The sequence below is a fragment of the Eurosta solidaginis genome, chromosome 3 (genome assembly GCF_040869045.1).
Source record: "Eurosta solidaginis isolate ZX-2024a chromosome 3, ASM4086904v1, whole genome shotgun sequence".
Taxonomy (NCBI): Eukaryota; Metazoa; Arthropoda; class Insecta; order Diptera; family Tephritidae; genus Eurosta; species Eurosta solidaginis.
The window spans coordinates 97,551,509-97,574,494 of NC_090321.1; the positions used below are offsets into that span (position 1 = coordinate 97,551,509).

General features: G+C 37.5%; 1 protein-coding gene across 2 annotated transcripts in view; it reads left to right on the forward strand.

The window, feature by feature from the left end:
* The first annotated feature begins 432 nt into the window (after positions 1-432).
* Positions 433-22,986, forward strand: part of LOC137244196 (beta-glucuronidase-like) — a 664,948-nt gene continuing 642,394 nt past the window's right edge. The window contains exons 1-2 of one of the 2 annotated variants that reach the window (XM_067772845.1): positions 433-739; positions 1,815-1,996. The gene's annotated coding sequence lies outside the window, so the exon portion shown is untranslated. Of the gene's footprint in view, positions 740-1,077; positions 1,997-22,986 lie in introns of those variants that run through there. The other variant, XM_067772844.1, reaches the window with a different exon arrangement.

The window sequence follows — 22,986 nt, forward strand, 5'->3', positions numbered from 1 at the left end:
TTTTTCGAAATTTTCGATATCGAAAAAGTGGGCGTGGTTATTGTCCGATATCGTTCATTTTAAATAACGATCTGAGATGAGTGCCCAGGAACCTACATACCAAATTTCATCAAGATACCTCAAAATTTACTCAAGTTATCGTGTTAACGGACGGACGGACGGACGGACATGGTTTTTTTCTATACTGATGATTTTGATATATTGAAGTCTATATCAATCTCGATTCCTTTATATCTGTACAACCAACCGTTATGCAATCAAAGTTAATATACTCGGTGAGCTCTGCTCAACTGAGTATAAAAATAGGTAGGTACTTTGTGTGAGGGTGTAAAGTTTCAGCTTGTGGTCTGCGTGTAAAAACTATGACTACGAATCACGTATTTCAACAATATACTGTGAAAGCGACTGTCGTGCTGTTCGGACGTGTTTTGTTTGCATTCCTATTTCTTTCTATAAACTAATAATTTATTAATATTACTGAGAATATGACTTTTCTCTTTAGTGTCTTTTGAAATAGTTGGTTATTGCCTACTCTATAATTATGAGATAGTGACTCTTGTTATTGTGACAAATCAATAATTAAAAAATTAAATAAATAATTAAAATTTTATTTCGCTTATCCACGCATATACAAAACAACAATAATACCTTGTGTATGCGGCAAAAGGTTGATAGAAATCTCCCGAGAGAGCAGAAAGTGCAGTGTGCAAAGGGCAACGATCTCTTCCACGTTACTTGTGTTGGTATCTTTCCGGCTGATGTCGATTTTTTGCAAAGTGCTGGTCAATGTTTTGTCTGCGATGTTTGCGCTGCTAAGCGTGGGACTTTCCTCCGTTCACCTCCCCCACCTACTGCAAAGGAGAACCATCTGCCTTCATCACCTGTTCTTATTCTTCTGGTTCTCAAAAGTCGAATGATTCTTCAAAGCATAGTGACATTTCTCTTATTAATGCAGAGAGCAATCAAATAACATTAAACTCTCAATTTGATCTAATAACATATCTTTAAACCGAAAATGCTAGTGTGATATATTTGGTGACTGAGCTTAATGCTGCAAACAATAAGCTAGTGCTGGAATCTGCCAAAATAAATTCGGCCCTTCAATATATTCAAAGCAAACTCGCTGATAAAGATGAAATGATTGCTGCCCTCGCCTCTGAAGTAAAATGTCTTCGTAACTCTTTCAATGTTGCCTTTGACAGTTTCAAGCTAAGAGTTAGCAGCGAAGCTAATTACTCTTCGATGCCAGTTAATACATTATCAACGTGTGCTACCTCTGTTCCATCTTTCGTTGGCACACTCTCCTACGCTCATACTCTATTACCAAACAAGAGTGTAAATTCTAATATCATTCCCACAAGAACCAGTGTTGCTAGGTTAGCCTTTTCGAGGCTAGATTTAGCCTTTTTTTTACCTTTAGCCTCGAAACTCTGGGTTTAGCTTCTTGACTTTTTTCTAGCCTTTTTTACTCCGAATGTATTTTTAAAAATTTCTAAAATAAAATAATTTCAATAGTTCCTGTGAACACCTAATACCTAATAATATGAGTTCTCTACAAAAGATTAATTCTTTTTCTGCTGAAAATTCGTTGAACATTTCAAAGCCAGATGTATTTTCTTACTTTGAAAAAGAGAAGTACAGTTATTCTTCAAGTCAAATGGCATTAATAGAGCTGCAGTGGCGAAAACTTATAACTATACAATGGAAAAATGTACACTTCACCATAGAATTTTGGTCGGAAGTCTGAGAACATAAAAATGCATTAAACGAACCTCCTTTTTTAGAACTTGTCGAATTAATATTTAGTTTTTTAGTATTACCACTCAGTAACGCGGAAGTTGAAAGAATTTTTGGTGGCATGAAAATTCTGAAAACTAAATTAAGGAACACACTAAAAATTAAAATGCTTAATGCGCTGCTTAATATTAGATGCTCGTTAAAACGCTTATCTAAATGTTGTAATGACTTTGAAATTACCGATGATCTCATATCTATGGTAAATAGCGAAACTTTATACCCAGACTTAAGCTCTTCTGATTCTTCAGACGGGGAATATTTTATATAAATAATTAGTTTGTAATATTTTTTTATGTATATACACATATGCAATCATTTAAAGTAATTCCATGTGCTAGTCAAGGAAAATGTGCCTGATATGTTTTGAAACAGGAAGTTATGATTAAGTTATGTTTATAAGTTTTTATTTACAAATGTGTAAACTAAAATATAAAAAATTTAATGAATTAACCAAAAAATTTCTGGCCGTTTTTTAGCTTCTTTTTTTTTACTAAATTTAGCCTTTTCTAACCTTTTTTTTTTGCCAATCTAGCTTTTTTTTTTGCATCACCTTGCAACACTGACAAGAACAATGGCTTGCCCAATGCATTCAATATCTACGTGCACTGTGACGTCGGCAATAACTGATGTCATCTCAGTTTTGACCTCCCATCTGATTCTTCGGCTGACGCTAATGCTTGTGCGTCGATTGGTAAAGCTGATGCTTGCGCTACTGTTACAACTACGGCTGCAGTGACTGCGGCGCCCGTATCCGAAGCTTCTGCTTCACCTTCGCCAATTGTTAACACTAGTATCACTAACAATGTCACTGATAATGATCAGTGGGTGAAGGTGACGAATAAAAGGGCCAGAAGCAATAATAAAAATGCTCGTGCTACTACTACTACTACGGCTGCAGTGACTGCGGTGTCAGCATCCCAGCGGACCAAATGCTCACAAATGATACCCCATTTGAGTGATTTACGGTATTTAACCGGATAAAACTCTCGCAAACGCATCTGAAAACGATAGCAGTATGATTCATATGTCGTTTAGTTTGTGGCAGTGAAAGTATTGTTTAAGATAGTCGCAATAAATAAAGCTGGCGAATATTAAGCAATATTTTTTATAGGCTTTTTTTGATACTTCTGCGTAGTCCGATAAAATATTTCATTTGATACATTTTCGACTGAAATTAGATACTGAAAAAATTGTTTTCCCGAGTCGGAAACAATATTATATAAGTATCAAAAAGGATATTGCAAAATGATCACAAGAAATAGGATAAGCGAATTTTTCAGTTGTTCCGTTTCCCGTTGTGTTCCCCTATATTAAATACATTGAAGCGCACTTGAGGCGTTTATACTTACGTTGCACTTTGTTTATTTGAGTATAATAAATATTAAAAAATATTCAAACACAGCACTCAAGTATTCACTTTCACGGATATCATAGAACTAAAAAATTGTTTTATTTCTTATTTGCGCTGCGCATTGATAGAAGAAATAACGCTATACACGAAATTATGAACCGTTATTTTGTCTGCATTTTGGTTTTTGTCACAAAACGCATGTTACAAAGATCATGAGAAGTGTTTTGCGCCACAAAAATGAGCATCGTCCTTTGCTCACTTGCGAGAATTCCTGCAAACATTAAGCGAGTGATATGCGGTAAACAAATTTTCTATCGCTCTTTGTTCGCGTAGGAGCTTGGTTACAGGTTTTTTGCGATAAAAATAAAGTGTATATCTTCTTTTGTTCACATATGAGCTCACTTCTGAGCATTTTGCAAGTCTCGCAAATTAATCAAACTTGGTCCGCTGGGATCTGAAGCTGCTGCTTCCTCTCATATGCCTACTGTTATGCCTAATAATGTTGCTGACAATGCACAAGGGGTAAAGCTGTCGCATAAACGTCAAAATAATAATAATAACATTCGCATAAGAGGAACCAATGACAATACTGATCTGAATGTCGCTGACCCCTACAAATGGCTCCATTTGGCTTCTTTTTCACCATCTGTATCAGAGGATGATATAAAAAATTATGTGGCTAAACAAATTGATTTAGATAGAACTCTACTTTCATGCTCTAAACTGATAAAGAAAGATGTCTCAACTCAATCCCTGAATAGGATTAATTTTAAATTAGGAGTTCCTGAATCCTCTTATGAAAAATTATTATGCTCGGATATCTGGCCAACAAATGTTACCGTAAAGCCTTTTCAGATTTTTTGGAAGGGTCGACGAAAGCTATTACGGGCGTAGCAAGTAGTACCCGATTACACATAAACAATAATAGTGAGCTGAAAATTTATTTTCATAATGTATCTGGTATGAGAACCAAGTCCGAATTGGTGTACAACTTTTGTGAGCAAATGAATTACGACATCTTTGTTTTCGTTGAAACATGGTTAAACAAGAACTTTTTTGATGGTGAATTCTTCAACTCAAATTTGTTCACTGTATTTCGTAAAGATCGTGATGCTGAAAAAACTGGCTGCCTTCGAGGATGTGGTGTTCTTATCGCCATTAAGCGTCAATTGCAAGCGTCTTTAGTCCCACTTTCGAATGGTGACTCTTTACTGGATCAGCTTTGTGTACGTGTTAGCGGTTCCACACCGCAAGGCTCTTTATATATTCTCGTATCGTACGTGCCACCGGGCAGCTCTTTTGAGTTATACAAGCACACGCAGACAACATTCCATCATTAGCTCTCAACAACGTTAAAGAGCACTATCTCTGCGTGCTTGGCGATTTTAATCTCTCTAACATTAATTGGTCAACCAGCATTTCTAATAAATACGGTCTCACGCCCAATAATGTCATCTCAAATCTGGAGTTGTATTTTACCGATAATGTACTTAGTCTTAACTTAATTCAAATTAATAAGTATTTTAATACTCTAAATAGGTTATTGGATCTCATATTCATAAGTGACAATTTTTGTTGTGAAGTTAGTGAGTGCTTGAGTCCAGTTACTTCTAAGGACAGTCATCATCTACCACTTGTCGTTGAGTTTAGTTTTTATCATTTTCTTCCGGTTACTACTGACAGTAAATTAATATTTAATTATTCTTTATGTGACCTTGCAAGTCTCAATGATTTTTTACTTGAAATAAATTGGGAGGAGCTACTTGGTGGACTTGATACTTCTGTTAGCTTTTCCACTTTTAAGTCTATTTTATTCACCGAATGTTTGGATAGAATCCCCCTGCGGGTAAAAAGAGCGTACAAATTACCTTGGTACAATAAGGAATTAAAAAAACTCAAGAATCTTAAAAACAAATTCTTAAAAAAATTTCAAAAGAATAAGAATAACATGTTTTTCAGTAAATATAAGTCGTACTTAAAGGATTTTAATATTTTGAATAAAACTCTTTATTCTGAGTATATGCGGAATATCGAGGGTAACATCAAATCGAATCCAAAATGTTTTTGGAAATATCTTAAGGACAAAAAGTGTTCCGCTAGTGTGCCTACCGGAGTTTTCCTGGATGATAACTCGGCGAAAACTCCAAATGAGGCTGCTAACTTATTTGCTGATTTTTTTAAATCCAATTTTTCTGTGGATGATAGTTATCAACCGCTCGATTTTTTGAATAGTCTGAACTCTGCCTTAAAATTCGGAGCTCTACATCTTTCTTCTGATGATATTAGTGAAGCTATTAATAATCTTAAGCTTTCTTCTCAAACAGATTTAGACGGATTTTCTCCCATCTTATTGAAAAATTGTCCGGCCCTGGTTTATCCTCTCCAACTTATTTTCAACAAATCACTGCCCTCTGGGAATTTTATTGATGATTGGAAGGTTACGTCTATTCCACCTATCTTCAAGAGTGGCAACAAAAATGATGTACGTAACTACAGACCCATATCCAAACTGACCACTGTTTCCAAAATTTTTGAGCATGCAGTCTATGCTAAGTTGAGCTTTGCGGTTAAGTCCCTTATTTCTCCTTATCAGCATGGTTTCGTTGCGGAGAGGTCAACGATTTCTATCCTTGCTGTTTTCAGAGAGTATTGCATTGAGTCTTTTTCAGCTGGTTCGCAGGTAGATTGTATCTATACTGACTTTTCGAAAGCCGGGGAGTGTTGTTACTGTTGATGGGGAGTCTTCTATTCCCTTTATTGCCTCTTCCACAGGGGAGTATACTAGGTCCATTATTATTTAATCTTTTTATTAATGAAATTAGCAATAGCTTTACATTTGCTAAATGTCTCCTTTACGCTGATGACCTAAAATTGTTTTCAATTATTAAGTCGCCTGATGATATACTGAAATTGCAAAATGACATTACCAAGCTACATCTGTGGTGTCTCAGGTCTCATCTGTCCTTAAATGCATCTAAATGCTTTCATGTGACCTATTCTAAGTCATCCAATATACCTAGCTCAAAATATAGTATTTCTAATTGTGAACTTCAATGTCTTAGTGAGATTAAGGACTTTGGGGTTATATTTGATAGCAAGTTTTCCTTCAATAATCATATTAGCCACGTTACCTCTAAATTTTACTCAATGCTGGGTTTTGTTAGGCGCAATTCTGCGAAGTTCTGTGACCCTTATATTTTTAAAGCTCTCTATACTTCTTTTGTAAGGTCTCATTTAGAATATGCTGTCTTTATTTCGAGATCTAGTACTATGACAGCTATAAATAGACTAGAGAGAATACAAAAACGCTTTCTTAAGTATGCTCTTTGGACGTTAAATTTTGAGGAGCCCATACAGTCTTATACTGCTCGTCTTACTTGTCTTGGAGAGTCGAAGATCTATACTCTCCTTGTCCTTTATTTTCAAAATTGTCAAGGGCCTCATTGACTGTCCATACTTATTAGAAAGGATTCGGTTTAATGTCCCTCAACGGTTTCTTCGTAATATGTCTCCTTTCTATGGGGTTAATACGAGAACGCTATATGCTCGTAATGCTCCCGTAAATCGTGCTTTAAGGGAGTTAAATTCACTAAGTGATGCTATCACTTTGGATTTTTCGATGCCAATAACGCTTTTCTCGTGATGCTTAACTCAACCCTATAAGTGGTTCGATTTATACACAAAATTAGTATGTAATCTATAAATTAGTTAAGTACATAGTCTGTAAGGATTGTATTCCAAAGACTCATAATTAAATAAAGAAATAAAGAAATAAATAAATATATGACGTAAACCTATTTGATGAAATTTTATGAATTTTGAAACTTCTAGCCGTAAAAAAGGGGCAAAAAAATGCAGTTTATATGGGGTATATAATATATGTACCACCGATCTCTATGATTTTTTCAGACAACAATATATGCTATATACGTAAGCATTTGGTGAAATTTGAAGCTTCTAGCTGTTAAAATGGGGCAGAAATTTCGCAAAGTTTCTTATCTGAACAATCGGTTGTATGAGATATATACTATATATACCAACGATCTCAATGATTTTTTCAGACAACAATATATACTATACACGCAAGCATTTGGTGAAATTTGAAGCTTCTAGCTGTTAAAATGGGGAAGAAATTGCGCAAAGTTTCTTATCTGAACAATCGGTTGTATGAGATTATATATACCACCGGTCTCTATGATTTTTTCAGACAACAATATATGCTATACACGTAAACATTTGGTGAAATTTGAACATATCTAAACGATTTTTAAGATAAATATAAAATAAACAAGTAAGGACGGGACTGTCTTCGGCTGTGCCGAAGACTTCATACCTTTCATGAATGGGGCTGAACAATAATCTTAGCCCATTCGTAATCTCCGAATAATCGGATGTATAAGATAAGAAATATATAGTGAACAAATCTACATACCTAAACGATTTTTAAGATAAATATAAAATAAAAAATAGGTAGGTACTTTGTGTGAGGGTGCAAAGTTTCAGCTTTTTTGTGGTCTGCGTGTAAAAACTATGACTACGAATCACGTATTTCAACAATATATGACGTAAACGTAACTATTTGATGAAATTTTGTGAATTTTGAAACTTCTAGCCGTAAAAGAGGGGCAAAAAAATACAGTTTATACGGGGTATATAATATATGTACCACCGATCTCAATGATTTTTTCAGACAACAATATATACTATACACGTAAGCATTTGGTGAAATTTGAAGCTTCTAGCTGTTAAAATGGGGAAGAAATTGCGCAAAGTTTCTTATCTGAACAATCGGTTGTATGAGATATATACTATATATACCACCGATCTCAATGATTTTTTCAGACAACAATATATTCTATACACTTAAGCATTTGGTGAAATTTGAAACTTCTAGCTGTTAAAATGGGGCCGAAATCGCAACAAAATAAACATATATATATACTATATATACCATCATACTATATATACCATCATATATATATTATATATACCACCGATCTCAATGATTTTTTCAGACAACAATATATGCTATACACGTAAGCATTTGGTGAAATTTGAAGCTTCTAGCTGTTAAAATGGGGCCGAAATCACAAAAAAAAAATATATATATAATATATATACCATCTAATATATAAAATTCTTCTGTCACGGTTTTAGAGGCTGAACTCCTCCGAAACGGCTGAACCGATTCTCATTAAATTTTGTGAGCATATTGGGTAGGTCTGAGAATCGGCCAACGTCTACCTCTTTTTTCGCTACGTGTCCAGGTTCTTGAGATCAAAACGTGGACCCGGGTACACCTAGAATGTGTTTATATAATATGGATATCAAATGAAAGCTGTTGATAAGTGCTATAGTACAGGATAATTTCCATACCCCTGGGTGACTAGGGTCTCGAGATATAGGACAAAACGTGGACCCGGATACCCCTAGAATGTGTTTATACGATATGGATGCCAAATGAAAGCTGTTGATGAGTGCTATAGTACAGTATAATTTTTATACAACTGGGAGGCTGGGGTCTCGAGATATAGCCCAAAACGTGGACCCGGGTACCCCTAGAATGTGTTTATACGATATGGATATCAAATGAAAGCTGTTGATGAGCGCTATAGTACAGGATAATTTTCATACAACTGGGAGGCTAGGGTCTCGAGATATAGCCCAAAACGTGGACCAGGGTACCCCTACAATGTGTTTATATAATATGGATATCAAATGAAAACTGTTGATGAGTGCTATAGTACAGGATAATTTTCATACAACTGGGAGGCTAGGGTCTCGAGATATAGCCCAAAACGGGAACCCGGGTACCCCTAGAATGTGTTTATACGATATGGATGTCAAATGAAAGCTGTTGATGAGTGCTATAGTACAGGATAATTTTCATACAACTGGAAGGCTAGGGTCTCGAGATATAGCCCAAACGTGGAGCCGGGTACCGCTAGAATGTGTTTATACAATATGGATATCAGATGAAAACTGTTGATGAGTGCTATAGTACAGGATAATTTTCATACAACTGGGAGGCTAGGGTCTTGAGATATAGCCCAAAACGTGGACCAGGGTACCCCTAGAATGTGTTTATATAATATGGATATCAAATGAACGCTGTTGGTGAGTGCTATAGTACAGGATAATTTTCATACAACTGGGAGGCTATGATCTCGACATATAGCCCAAAACGTGGACCAGGGTACCCCTAGAATGTGTTTGTATAATATGGATATCAAATGAACGCTGTTGATGAGTGCTATAGTACAGGATAATTTTCATACAACTGGGAGGCTAGGGTCTCGAGATATAGCCCAAAACGTGGACCAGGGTACCCCTAGAATGTGTTTATATAATATTGATATCAAATGAACGCTGTTGATGAGTGCTATAGTACAGGATAATTTTCATACAACTGGGAGGCTAAGATCTCGAGATATAGCCCAAAACGTGGACCCGGATACACGTAGAATGTGTTTTTACATTATGGGTATCAAATTGAAGCTGTTGATGTATGCTTTAGTACAGATTAAGTTTTACACCGCTGGGTGACTACGGTCTCGAGATATAGGCCAAAACATGGACCCGGATACACCTAGAATGTGTTTTTATATTATGGGTATCAAATTGAAGTTGTTGATGTGTGCAATAATGCAGAGTAAGTTTTACACCGCTAAGTGACTAGGCCCTCGAGATATAGGCCAAAACATGGACCCGGATACCCCTAAAATGTGTGTGTATTATGGATATCAAATGAAAGCTGTTGCCGAGAGCTCTAAAATTTATTGTGATATTCGATTTAGTCGCATCAACCTGGCAAAACTGATAAATATGCATGCGAAGCCGAAATAAAGACAAGAATTAATAATACCTACATACCTAATTACATACGTCCTATTCGATTTGCCTGAAATTTCGTATATAAATTTGCGTATATTAGTATTTACGATGCTTGTTTCCGGGAAGTATACCAGAGACGGACTGGGACTGGGATTAGGACTAGGACTGGGACTGAGACTGATACTCGGAGTGGGACTGGTTCTGAGACTCGGAATGGGACTGGAACAAAATACATGCCACCTTCTGGGACTTGCAATAAGAGATGAAGAAGAAGGAGGTAAACTTGAGAGAAGAGAAAATGGAGAAGGAGACTGAGAAAGAGATAGAATGAGACGAAGATGGAGATGAAGCGAAAAAGACGGAGGGAGGAGTGAATAAAAAGATTAGGAAAAAGTGTAGAGGGGTAGGCAGAGTTAGACGGAAAAAGTTATTAAAAAGTATGCATATAGGCCAAATTTAGGGCAGAACAACGTCTGCCGGGTCTGCTAGTCATACTATATATATCATCATATATATATTATATATATCACCGATCTCTATGATTTTTTGACACAACAATATATACTATATATGTAAGCAATCGGTGTAATTTGAAGCTTATAGCTGTTAAAATGGGGTAGAAATTGCGAAAAGTTTCTTATCTGAACAATCGGTTGTATGAGATATGTACTATATATACAACCGATCTCAATGATTTTTTCAGACAACAATATATGCCATATACGTAAGCATTAGGTGAAATTTGAAGCTTCTAGCTGTTAAAATGGGGCTAAAATTGCGAATATATATATTTATATACTATATATACCACCATACATATACTATATATACCACCGATCTCTATGATTTTTTCAGACAACAATATATGATATATACGTAAGCATTCGTTGAAATTTGAAGCCTCTAGCTCTTAAAATGGGGCAGCAATTACGAAAAGTTTCTTATCTGAACAATCGGTTGTGGGGGATATATACTATATATACGACCGATCTCATCAATTTTTTCAGGCAACAATATGTGCAATATAAGAAATTATATGGTGAAGTTTGAAGCTTCAATCTGTTAAATTCAGTAAGATATTACAAAAATCCTCTTTTTCTGAAAAATCGGTTGTATGGAGGATATATGCCATAGTGGTCCGATCCGGCCGGTTCCGACAAATGTCTAATCGGACACCCAAATACACCCGCTCACCAAATTTTATCAAGATAATTCAAAAATTGAGGGACTTGTTTGCATACAAACAGACAGACGGACAGACAGACAGACAGACAGACGGACATGGCTAAATCAACTCAGCTCTTTAACCTGATTATTTCGGTATACTTAATGGTGGGTCTATCTATTTTCCTTTAAGGACTTACAATTTTGGGTTTCGTGACGAAATTAATATACCACTTCATTTTCATGAAAGGTATAAAAAGGAATATTCCGGGTATTTTTCTTGTATTTACCCATAAAAATGGTAAATACCCGGTAAAATCTCATCTCTATCAATCAATAATGATTCATGAATGAGACGTCATTAATTCAAATTAATCAAATGTATTAATGGATTTTTTATAGGGGGCCCGTAAATTGTTTAGTCCCGGGCCCGTATTTTCTCTCTACGGCCCTGCATACGTACATACATATGTATGCACACATATACTGTGGAAGGGTATGCCATGAACGGGAGGGATTCGATTGTAGCTCTTACAGAATATTCGATGAATGGCTTTGCATAGGTTAAGCGCCAAATACACGACACGAACATTTCCGCGAACATTCCCGTTATGTCATGTTTCTGCGACCTTTTCTGTCGTGTATGGTGGTGTTTGCCAGTTCGCGCGTGTATGGCGAAATAGTTCATAATCGTAGTAGTTTCTGAACGGAACAGACGTGCGCGGAAAAGTAAAATGGACAATAAAAAATTTCTGAGTGAATTTATTGAAATGTATAAATCTTTGCCATCATTGTGGCAAGTAAAAAGCAAAGATTATTGTAATAGAATTAAAAATAATAATGATTATAGCAAAATTTTTTGTAAAAGTTGGTCAAATGTTGCCTTGCTCATACGAACATTAAACCATTCTTTGCACCAAATTCTTTTTTTGCGATCTTCTCTCTTTTTTTTACGCTGAATTGCCACAGCGAGCAATAATGCTGCAGCACAATTGTTGTCCGTATTCATCGCTGTCTGAAAGAGAACTAATGTTCGGCCAAAAGTTCGTATGGTGTATGGCCAAAGCTGCGAACAAGATTGCGGAATGTTCGCGGAAATGTTCGTGTCGTGTATTTGGCGCTTTAGGTTGAACTGGCCGGTCAATAAAGACCTCAATGTACTGAATGTGTCCACAATGTTACCAGAATTTGTTTGACGATCAAACATTAAAAGTCCCAATTAAGTACCAGGGCTTATGTTATAAAATAAATCAATCCTCTTGGCGAATACTAAAGCTTTTCTAGCACCTAGCTTAATAGCTGACTAATAGTAGCTGGAGCCTTGACGTGGCAGCTCTTGCTGTTATTGGAACTTATAAGCATGTGACGCCAGAAGGCAGTGTCCTCTTAGTATGCCCATCATGAGCCTTAAGTGTTTTGTCTTCAGAGATATAAGCCAATTTGTGTGTCTAATACCATAGGATTTGCACATGATCTTAGAAATTTTGCAGCCCCACGCTTCTGCCAACGCCTTTCCTGCTTAATGGGTCATATGCAACTCTTGTCTCCTCTCCAAACGAATTGGGACATCTAACGTCGACTCGTCGAATGCTGCACCCTCCTCAGCCAACTTTTCGCTACCTTCTATCTATCTAGCGCTGGCCGGAGACCCAGTAAAGATGTAAGGTCCGGCCGGAACGAAGTCTCTCTAATGCTTATTTGCGTTCCAAGACATTTCTTGATGAGATACTGGGTAAGGGTTTTGCCTTAATCGTAGCGACTGTAGCTTAAGCACACTTCTCTCCAGAATTTCTGCTGCTTTCTGACGGTGCAATAATTTGGCAGCCTGTAGGATCTATTTATTTCGACACAGTAAACAACAGGCCCGACGCCTTCCATTAATTTAGAACCATCCGTATACACGTGTATAGTATGTTCTGCCATTTCTGCACCCCAACACCAACCCTCCGGCTTAATTGGGGCCCCAAAAAAAAAGGAAGAAAAGGAAAAAGTCGAATAATTTTCTAAACTCCTTAGCAACCATTTTTTATTCCTTCATATTGATTAGTTGGAAAAATGCACAATGTTAATTTCTGTCCATAGACTAAGCCTGTACATGGAATATATATGTGGATATAAGTAAAAGAGTAAGAAGAGAATTTAGGCCTAACTACAGTTCCAGCTAACGTCGTGCTCCTTTTAATTTTTCCTAAAAATTGTTTTACGCCGACCTCGAACGGCATTGACAAGGCAGTTAAATTTTCACTAAGAAACTTTCCATGGCAGAAATACACTCGAAATCACTTCCGAGGGGCAACCCCGCTTAGAAAATGTAGTAAACTACATTGCTACATTGTTGGAGATCTATGGGTGTTTTTGTTTTTGTAAAGCACGTTGCCAAAGTGCAGTTCGACCTGTATGCTAGTTTAGTGTTTGTGTTTGATGTTTTTGTCAAGTCATGTGTGAAATTTTCTGTGAGCTTAGGAATGTAAGTGACACTGAAGTATCGCTTTGTCTGGTTATTTGTATCTGAAGACTGTGTTTTTTGGGTTATATTTTCTATTTCCATTTGTTTCTGATATATTAAATTTGATATGATATGGTCCGGATAATTATTCTTTTTAAGCGTCAATTTAATTTTCCTAATATTTGCGTCATGAAAACTTTGATGGCTGATAGATAGTATTTTGTCTATAAAGTTCTTCGCCGTATTTATTTTGTATTTGAAAGGCTGTGAAGATATAAAGTTTATGAGGCGCCCAGAAGAGGTTGGTTTCGAGTACCAATCCAATATTAGTTTATTATTGAGCCTGTGTATACGTGTGTCTAGAAAGGGGATGTTGTTGTTTTTTCTTTTTCGATCGTAAACTTTAGTCGATTATGGTATTTATTTAAAATATCTAATAGTGTATTTGTATTTTTTCTTGGGGTTTTAGTTAATGTCTAAAAAAAAACAATTGTACGACTTGTTCCGTACCAACCGTGGAATGCTCCAGTAGCAATTATTGTAAAGAGCGGATGGAGCATTATCACCTTCGCTGGGTGATTCAACGTTGCCTCCGTTTAAGATGACGTAGACCACTTCCCCCTAGAATCTGAACACTCTCTGAATATTGGTTTCCAGGTCGCCCTCTTTTTTTCTTACAGAAATTTTACTCGGACTTGAAACCTTCCGTCTTTCGCCGAATTTTTGAAAACATTTTTAATTTTTCCTATACTATGTGACATATTTTTCAAGCGGGTGACAGCCATGTTGCTCTATGAATCGTTTAATGTTATGGCTTTGATCTGGATATGAAAACATTTCGGGAAACAGCGAATTCGATCGTCCTCACTCTATTAAGTAATATCTGAAATTGCGGAAGAGAATATGTCCGACACTACCCGTATGGATACAAAAAGGGCCTATGGGACACTTCCCATAGGGGTACAAAGAGGAAGTGTCGAACAGTACAGAAAAGGTCTGTTGAACAGTACCCGTAGGGGTAAGAAGGGGAGTGTCGAACAGTACCCAAAAGTGTACAAAGAGGAAGTGTCGAACATTACTAAAAGGATCTGTTCGACAGTACCCGTAGGGGTATAAAGAGGATCAGTCCGATACTACCCGTTCAGGCATAAACAGGTACAATTGGTCTCTCCATAGGACATGCTCAAACAAAAGGGACCACCTCAACCCATATAAAGAGATCAGAACTGGTTATGGTCGCATACTCCATTGCGACTCATCCCGGATTCATCCTAGACTGTCGCATTTTTTGCAGGGATTCTACAGATCTCGAATTTGTATGTGTGTTCTATATGTGTATTTTTCATTTTTATATAGAAAGTGGGCGTAGTAATCAACCGATTTTGTGATTCTTGTCTAAAGCAATTCTATTTTGAAAAGGATATACATAAATAATATCACTACATCTTCAACCTTCTTTGATGTCGATGTAAAGATTTTCAGATGGTTCGAGGGGCCTTACTAAGCATCGCCAAGCGCTTCTTTTCAAGATATTTATATTTAGTTTTTAAGTCAACCTTATAAAATAGATCATAAAAAATCTTAGCAGTGTAGCCTTATAAATGACAAAAATATACCGCAAAGTATTGCATTATCACAGAATTATATTTCATTTTGAAATAATATTACTTTTTTACAGGATTATTACTCGCGATCAGAAGAAGTAGTGTGTTTTTAGTAGTTTCTACCTATCCTGGTTTTAGCATATTATGGTTTTTCTAAAAACTCTCAGCACCATTGATCTGCTTGTGCGCCTTTGCCATAGCACCTTTGCCCCTCCATTTGCCACTGCTTTCACGTTTTCGTGGTCCTTTTCCTCCTCGCCAGGTTTTAGCGTATTGGGGTTACTGTCCTGAAGACTCCTCTTTCTAAGGCACATATAAATACTACCAGCGTCCAAAGACATTTTCAGGTTTTGACGCTGTAGCATGTTAAGCGTGTCCTCCACTTGGGGTATCCAAACCTTGATTTTTGGTATCTTGGGCATCAGTTCTCTATCCACCACCTTCAACCTTGCGCCTTCTTGGGTTGGAAGGTCTGGAGTAACTCTCTGTAGCCATTCTAAACTCACATTATTGGTGCAGGTCATCAGTTTAACCCAGTTGTGTTATCCAGCTGTTTCCAAAGATGATAGCGGTTTATTTGGTTCATCATGCATCATTTTGATCATGATAATGATCAGCTCCCTTCTACGAATATCCACCTTTCGGTTGACATTTGCCCATTGGGGTTGCTGCAATATAGTAGTGCCCAGTCACTTCCTCTTCGGTGCAGCTGTTAATTGAGGATTGTCCGTAGCAAATTTATTGTCAGTGAACTGTCTCTCGGGCCCATGCAAAGCCATCGCTCACGTCGTTGATTGGGTCAGCCACTGGACCTAAGCGCTGCATAATTCAACATGTCATTATTCACTATGCTTTAATGTAAGTACCTGTCAATGGAAAACTCAACCTCACGGTATCAAACCCGGATCTAATTGCACGGTCAATGGCCCAACTGTCGGCTCCATATTACCTACCTCAACACTTCGTAGTCGAATCATTGGTACCAAATTAGCTTGCAGTTGTGCGTTTCAATCACAAATACTTGCCTTTAACCTGTTACAGTACCCATATTGAAGTTAAGCTAGAGCGACGTGCGTTTCCCTAGGGAGAGTGCGTTCCTCCTCTGCTAGTTTTGGGTATTGTTTTTTGAGGACAGGATTCACCGAGCAATTCCTGGCATAGAGGGTCAACGCCCGTTTGTGGATTTCAGTAACATGTCCTAATTGTAGGGCTCATCAGAAACATTGATACAATTCCACAATTGTAATACAAGTAATGGGGATATGAAAACCCCGTTCTGAGCACCAGGAATAATAATAAAGCATAACCTGTGTCACAATTAAGGGACTGTAATTCAACCTCTTCAACACATCATGATTAAAATGTCCGTTCGCTGTGAATAACATTTCCCAATGCTAGGCTCCTCAGATAGATACATCATTAATCACAGGAACCTAACGCATTTATACTTAAGATGCATCTTCATTAATCACAGGTACTAAGACATTTACTCTAGATCAGATGATACCGGTCAGCATACCCTAACGCAGTTTCAAACATTTCCAAAAGAAGGGTCAGCACAAACCCACTCTTACAATTATAAACTGTAATCAACAAACTATAGGCATCTGTTTATTTTTCTTTATGTCCACACAAGTTTTATTCAACATTTTTTAATTTCATTCACAATTTTTGGATGTGATCAACTTTTGCTTTGACCTTCCGCAGAAGCGTCTTTGAGATATTTATGCTTAGGTTAGAATAAATAAAAGGCAGTTTACCCGTGCGGGCGGACAAAGAGTTAGATATATGCCAACTTTCCAACGAAGAAGACCGCATTACTCAGAAGAGAATGCTTTATTGTCTGATTCGAGGGCTGAAAGGAGAAAATATATTTTTTTATCAGCCGCTTATACCAGCAAACTCTATACGATGACGCTCTGGGAGAGCTGGAAAGCAAATACATCTTACATATGAGTAGTGGCAGGGCTGTTATATCCCTCCCCTTGTTAATTTTTATACTCAGCTGAGCAGAGCTCACAGAGTATATTAATTTTGTTCGCATAACGGTACCCTGTAACGGCATAAACTTATCGATATAGATATAGACTTCTATATATCAAAATGATTCATTTTTGATTGATTCATTTAGTCATGTCCGTCCGTCCGTAAACACGATAACTTGAGTAAATTTTGAGGTATCCTGATGAAATTTGGTATGTAAGTTCCTGGGCACTCATACCAGATCGCTATTTAAAATTAACGAAATCAGACTATAACCACGCTCACTTTTTGGATATCCAAAATTTCCAAAAACCGAAATAGTGCGATAATGTATTACCAAAAATGGATAAAGCGATGAAATTTGGTAGGCGGGTTGATCTTATGACGCAGAATAGAAAATTAGCAAAAGTTTGAGCAATGGGCGCGGCAACGGCCACTTTTAAAAGAAGGTAATTTAAAAGTTTTGCAAGCTGTAATTTGCCAGTCGTTGAAGGTATCCACCGTGAAGGCGGCCACCGTGGTGTGATGGTAGCGTGATCCGCCTATCACACCGTATGCCCTGGGTTCAACTCCTGGGCAAAGCAACATCAAAATTTCAGAAATAAGGTTTTTCAATTAGAAGACAATTTTTCTAAGCGGGGTCGCCCCTCGGCAGTGACTGGCAAGCGCTCCGAGTGTATTTCTGCCATGAAAAGCTCTCAGTGAAAACTCATCTGCCTTGCAGATGCCGTTCGGAGTCGGCATTAAACATGTAGGTCCCGCGGGCGGACAAAGAGTTAGCTATATGCCAACTTTCCAACGAAGAAGACCGCATTACTCCGAAGAGAATGCTTTATTGTCTGATTCGAGGGCTGAAAGGAGAAAATATATTTTTTTATCAGCCGCTTATACCAGCAAACTCTATACGATGACGCTCTGGGAGAGCTGGAAAGCAAATACATTTTACATATGAGTAGTGGCAGGGTTGTTATATCCCTCCCCTTGTTAATTTTTATACTCAGCTGAGCAGAGCTCACAGAGTATATTAATTTTGTTCGCATAACGGTACCCTGTAACGGCATAAACTTATCGAGATAGATATAGACTTCTATATATCAAAATGATTCATTTTTGATTGATTCATTTAGTCATGTCCGTCCGTCCGTAAACACGATAACTTGAGTAAATTTTGAGGTATCCTGATGAAATTTGGTATGTAAGTTCCTGGGCACTCATACCAGATCGCTATTTAAAATTAACGAAATCAGACTATAACCACGCTCACTTTTTCGATATCCAAAATTTGCAAAAACCGAAATAGTGCGATAATGTATTACCAAAAATGGATAAAGCGATGGAATTTGGTAGGCGGGTTGATCTTATGACGCAGAATAGAAAATTAGCAAAAGTTTGGGCAATGGGCGCGGCAACGGCCACTTTTAAAAGAAGGTAATTTAAAAGTTTTGCAAGCTGTATTTTGCCAGTCGTTGAAGGTATCCACCGTGAAGGCGGCCACCGTGGTGTGATGGTAGCGTGCTCCGCCTATCACACCGTATGCCCTGGGTTCAACTCCCGGGCAAAGCAACATCAAAATTTTAGAAATAAGGTTTTTCAATTAGAAGACAACTTTTCTAAGCGGGGTCGCCCCTCGGCAGTGACTGGCAAGCACTCCGAATGTATTTCTACCATGAAAAGCTCTCAGTGAAAACTCATCTGCCTTGCAGATGCCGTTCGGAGTCGGCATAAAACATGTAGGTCCCGTCCGGCCAATTTGTAGGGAAAATCAAGAGGAGCAAATTGGAAGAGAAGCTCGGCCTTAGATCTCTTCGGAGGTTATCGCGTCTTACATTTATTTGAAGGTATCATGATGAAATTTGGCAGGAACGTTACTCCTATTACTGTATGTGTTCTAAATAAGAATTAGCAACATCGCATGACGAACACGCCCACTCTTTAAAAAAAAAATGTTAAGTAAAATTTTAACAAAAATTTAATATCTTTACAGTATATAAGCAAATTATGTCAGCATTCAACTCCAGTAATGATATGGTGCAAGAAAATACAAAAATAAAAGAAAATTTCAAAAGGGGCGTGGTTCCGTACTTTTTCATTTAATTTGGCTAGAATACTTTTAATGCCATAAGTCGAACAAAAACTTACCAATCCTTGTGAAATTTGGTAAGGGTATAGCTTCTGTGACGATAACTGTTTTCTGTGGAAACACATTCTAGAGTCACCCCTGGTCCACCTTTATGGCGATATCTTGAAAAGGCGTCCACCTACAGAGCTAAGGCACACTTCCTTTTAAAATACTAATTACTACCTTTCATTTGATACCCATATCGTACAAACACATTCTAGAGTCACAATCTACAATTTCGGACTCATAATTAAGAGCGATTCGAAAATATTTCAGGGGTGATTTAAAAAATAAAACGGTTGATATATGAAGAAAATTCATACCAAACGGCGGAATCTTTCGATCAAGTTTTAAGAAGCTTCCCTCTGCGCTACAAATTTGTAAACTTACGGTAAGTTCAGAGGACTTGGAGAATGCAGCCAACGGAAAAAAATTGGAAAGATATGGATTTTCGGGATCTCGTTTTAAAATATTCCATGACAGTTTGAGACATATGACAAAAAATTTCGTTAGGTGACGCACGGATATAGATATTTCCAAAAATCGTGGGATTCGAATGGAGTCCTGCGATCAGTTTCTGTGAGACTCGCCATCGAGCTACAAACTAAATACCTGGTACTAAGTTTAGCGCCTTATTATAATGCAATATAAAAGAAGAAAAATTCCAATAGGTGGCCACCGGGCGAGATATTATAAATTTCGTAGCAAACGCGGCAATCTCGCGATAAAGTTCAAACAACTTCCATTAAACTAGAAGCTTCAAATCTCACACAAAGTTTCCTCGGCGGGTATGGGTTTAATAGAATATATCCACGGCAGGCATGACGGCGTAAGGTGTTTTTGCTCAAAGGTAGCGAGCTGCAAAGTTGAGTATCTCTTGAGATAACTACCATGGTCTATAAAAACCCGGTTCCGCGGGAAGCTGGAGCCCAGTTGTAATCTATATATGTGATCCGGTCTACGAAAAGGTGGCTTATGACTCAAAAAAGAAGTTGCGAGAAACAGTTGTTAACAGCTGTTTTTTTTTCTTGCGAGAAACAGCTGTAAACATCTGTTTTTTTTAGTCATAAGCCACCTTTTCATAGACCGGTTCAAATATATTGTATTATTGTATAGAGGTCTCATCACCAGTAAAACCATAAAGTTTCACCCCGGGTTTACCCTCCTCCTAGGGAACTCGGTGTCCAAGCTTGTCCCAAAAACTTCATTCATTGAAAACTGACCCTTACAGTTTTTTTGCCCATAAGCTTGTTTGCATTAGCTGCTAAAATTTCAAAATCATAATTCATTAACATTAGCTGTGTTTTTTATTACGTGCATATACATCTGCTTTTAAACTTTATATGTAATGCTAAGTGCACAACTTTATCCACACTTATGAAATAGGTTTTTATAAAATCAGTACTTCCAATTTTCATTATGTAGTTTTTATCGAGTTTTTTAATGTTTTGAAAGGTCAACTGAGGAAATATATGTCATGTTGTTCAATTGCTTTGACATTAACGGGGCAGTGCTGCCAAATATTTTGTTAGGCTATGCGCAATTGACGATGAGTGTTTTTTAAACGGTTTTATTTAGCTTGACTTGACAGGCTGGCTGGCTGGCACGAATTTTGTAATTGAAATTTAAGTATCTAACTTCCCGATAAGCTTCAAGCTTAAACTTGGAATATAGTTCAAAACCCGATGACAATGAAATAATAAGAAGAAAAAAACTCCGATAGGTGGCGCATGGATCGAAATATTTCAAAAATCGTATTTGTGGTCCGACTTTTTTCATATTTGGAACACATAATACATACATGATTAGAAAACGGCCTGTGAAAAAATCGACGCTACTTGGCACAATCGTATTTTTGGAACACATAATACATACATGAATAGAAAGCGACCTATGATATCCGATTTGGCTCATATTTGGAACAAATATTACATATAGTCCGGTAGAAGTGACATCAAAACATTTTGGAGTCCGAGGAGGGACAAGCATATGTGGCGCAGAGTCGGGGCCGCACCGAGAGTGGTGCAAGCGGTGCGGTGCACCAGGGCTCCCAGCTCCGAGGGGCCCTCAAACCCCCGAGTCGCAAAAGTTTCACCGAAAAATGTATACACTAAATTATGGGAAAAATTCAATTTTTTATTTATTTTATTCAAATTCAAATCCAAAGGCAAAAATTGGGATGGACGTCTAGGATAGAAATTGAGTAAAATACCCTATTCTACACATACTAAACGTCGATTTAGACCATCCACTAAAAATTCTAGGCTTCGCCTTGGATTTTGAACTGTGGATGAGCGAAAATCGACGTTTCGAATGTGCCAAATGAGCTTTTAGTGTCTGAAAATTATCTAAATATTGAAACATTTTAAGCCCATTAATATTTATATAGTTGTCTAAATGGACACAATGAAATTCCACTTATATACGAACGACTCCAGACTAGAGAACCGTGCGCGAAGATTATATTAAAACCTAGTAGGAAATAGAGGGACCTAGTAGGAAGTAAAGTAGATCAATTAAGTCAGGTTTTTCGGTATGACAAGAACTCAAGATATGTGAAGTGTTTACAGGGTTTCAAGAAATTTAAGATTCAACTGCGAAGGGTCCCTCACAACAAATTGTTGAATTAGTTGAGAAAAAAGGATTACAATTGAAACAAGTAAGGAAGGCTAAGTTCGGGTGTAACCGAACATTACATACTCAGTTGAGAGCTATGGAGACAAAATAAGGAAAATCACCATGTAGAAAATGAACCTAGGGTAACCCTGGAATGTGGTTGTATGACATGTGTATCAAATGGAAGGTATTAAAGAGTATTTTAAGAGAGAGTAGGCCATAGTTCTATGGATGGACGCCATTTAGGGATATCGCCATAAAGGTGGACCAGGGCTGACTCTAGAATTTGTTTGTACGATATGGGTATCAAATGAAAGGTGTTACTGAGCATTTTAAGAGGGAGTGGGCCTTAGGTCTATCGGTGGACGCCTTTTCGAGATATCGCCATTAAGGTGGACCAGGGGTGACTCTAGAATGTGTTTGTACGATATGGGTATCAAATGAAAAGTGGTAATGAGTATTTTAAAAGGGAATGGGCTTTAGTTCTATAGGTGAACGCATTTTCGAGAAATCGCCATAAAGGTGGACCAGGGGTGACTCTAGAATATGTTTGTACGATATTGGTATCAAATTAAAGCTGGTAATGAGTATTTTGAAAAGGAGTGATCCTTAGTTCCATAGGTGGACGCCGTTTCGAGATATCGCCATAAAGGTGGGCCAGGGTGAATCTAGAATGTGTTTGTACGATATGGGTATCAAATGAAAGGTGGTAATGAGTATTTTAAGAGGGAGTGGGCATTAGGTCTATAGGTGGACGCCTTTTCGAGATATCGCCATTAGGGTGGGCCAGGGGTGACTCTAGAATGTATTTGTACGATATGGGTATCAAACGAAAGGTGTTACTGAGCATTTTAAGAGGGAGTGGGCATTAGGTCTATAGGTAGACGCCTTTTCGAGATATCGCCATTAGGGTGGGCCAGGGTGACTCTAGAATGTGTTTGTACGATATGGGTATCAAATGAAAGGTGGTAATGAATATTTTAAAAGGGAGTAATCCTTAGTTCTATAGGTGGACGCCTTTTCGAGATATCGCCATAAAGGTGGACCAAGGGTGACTCTAGAATGTTTGTAC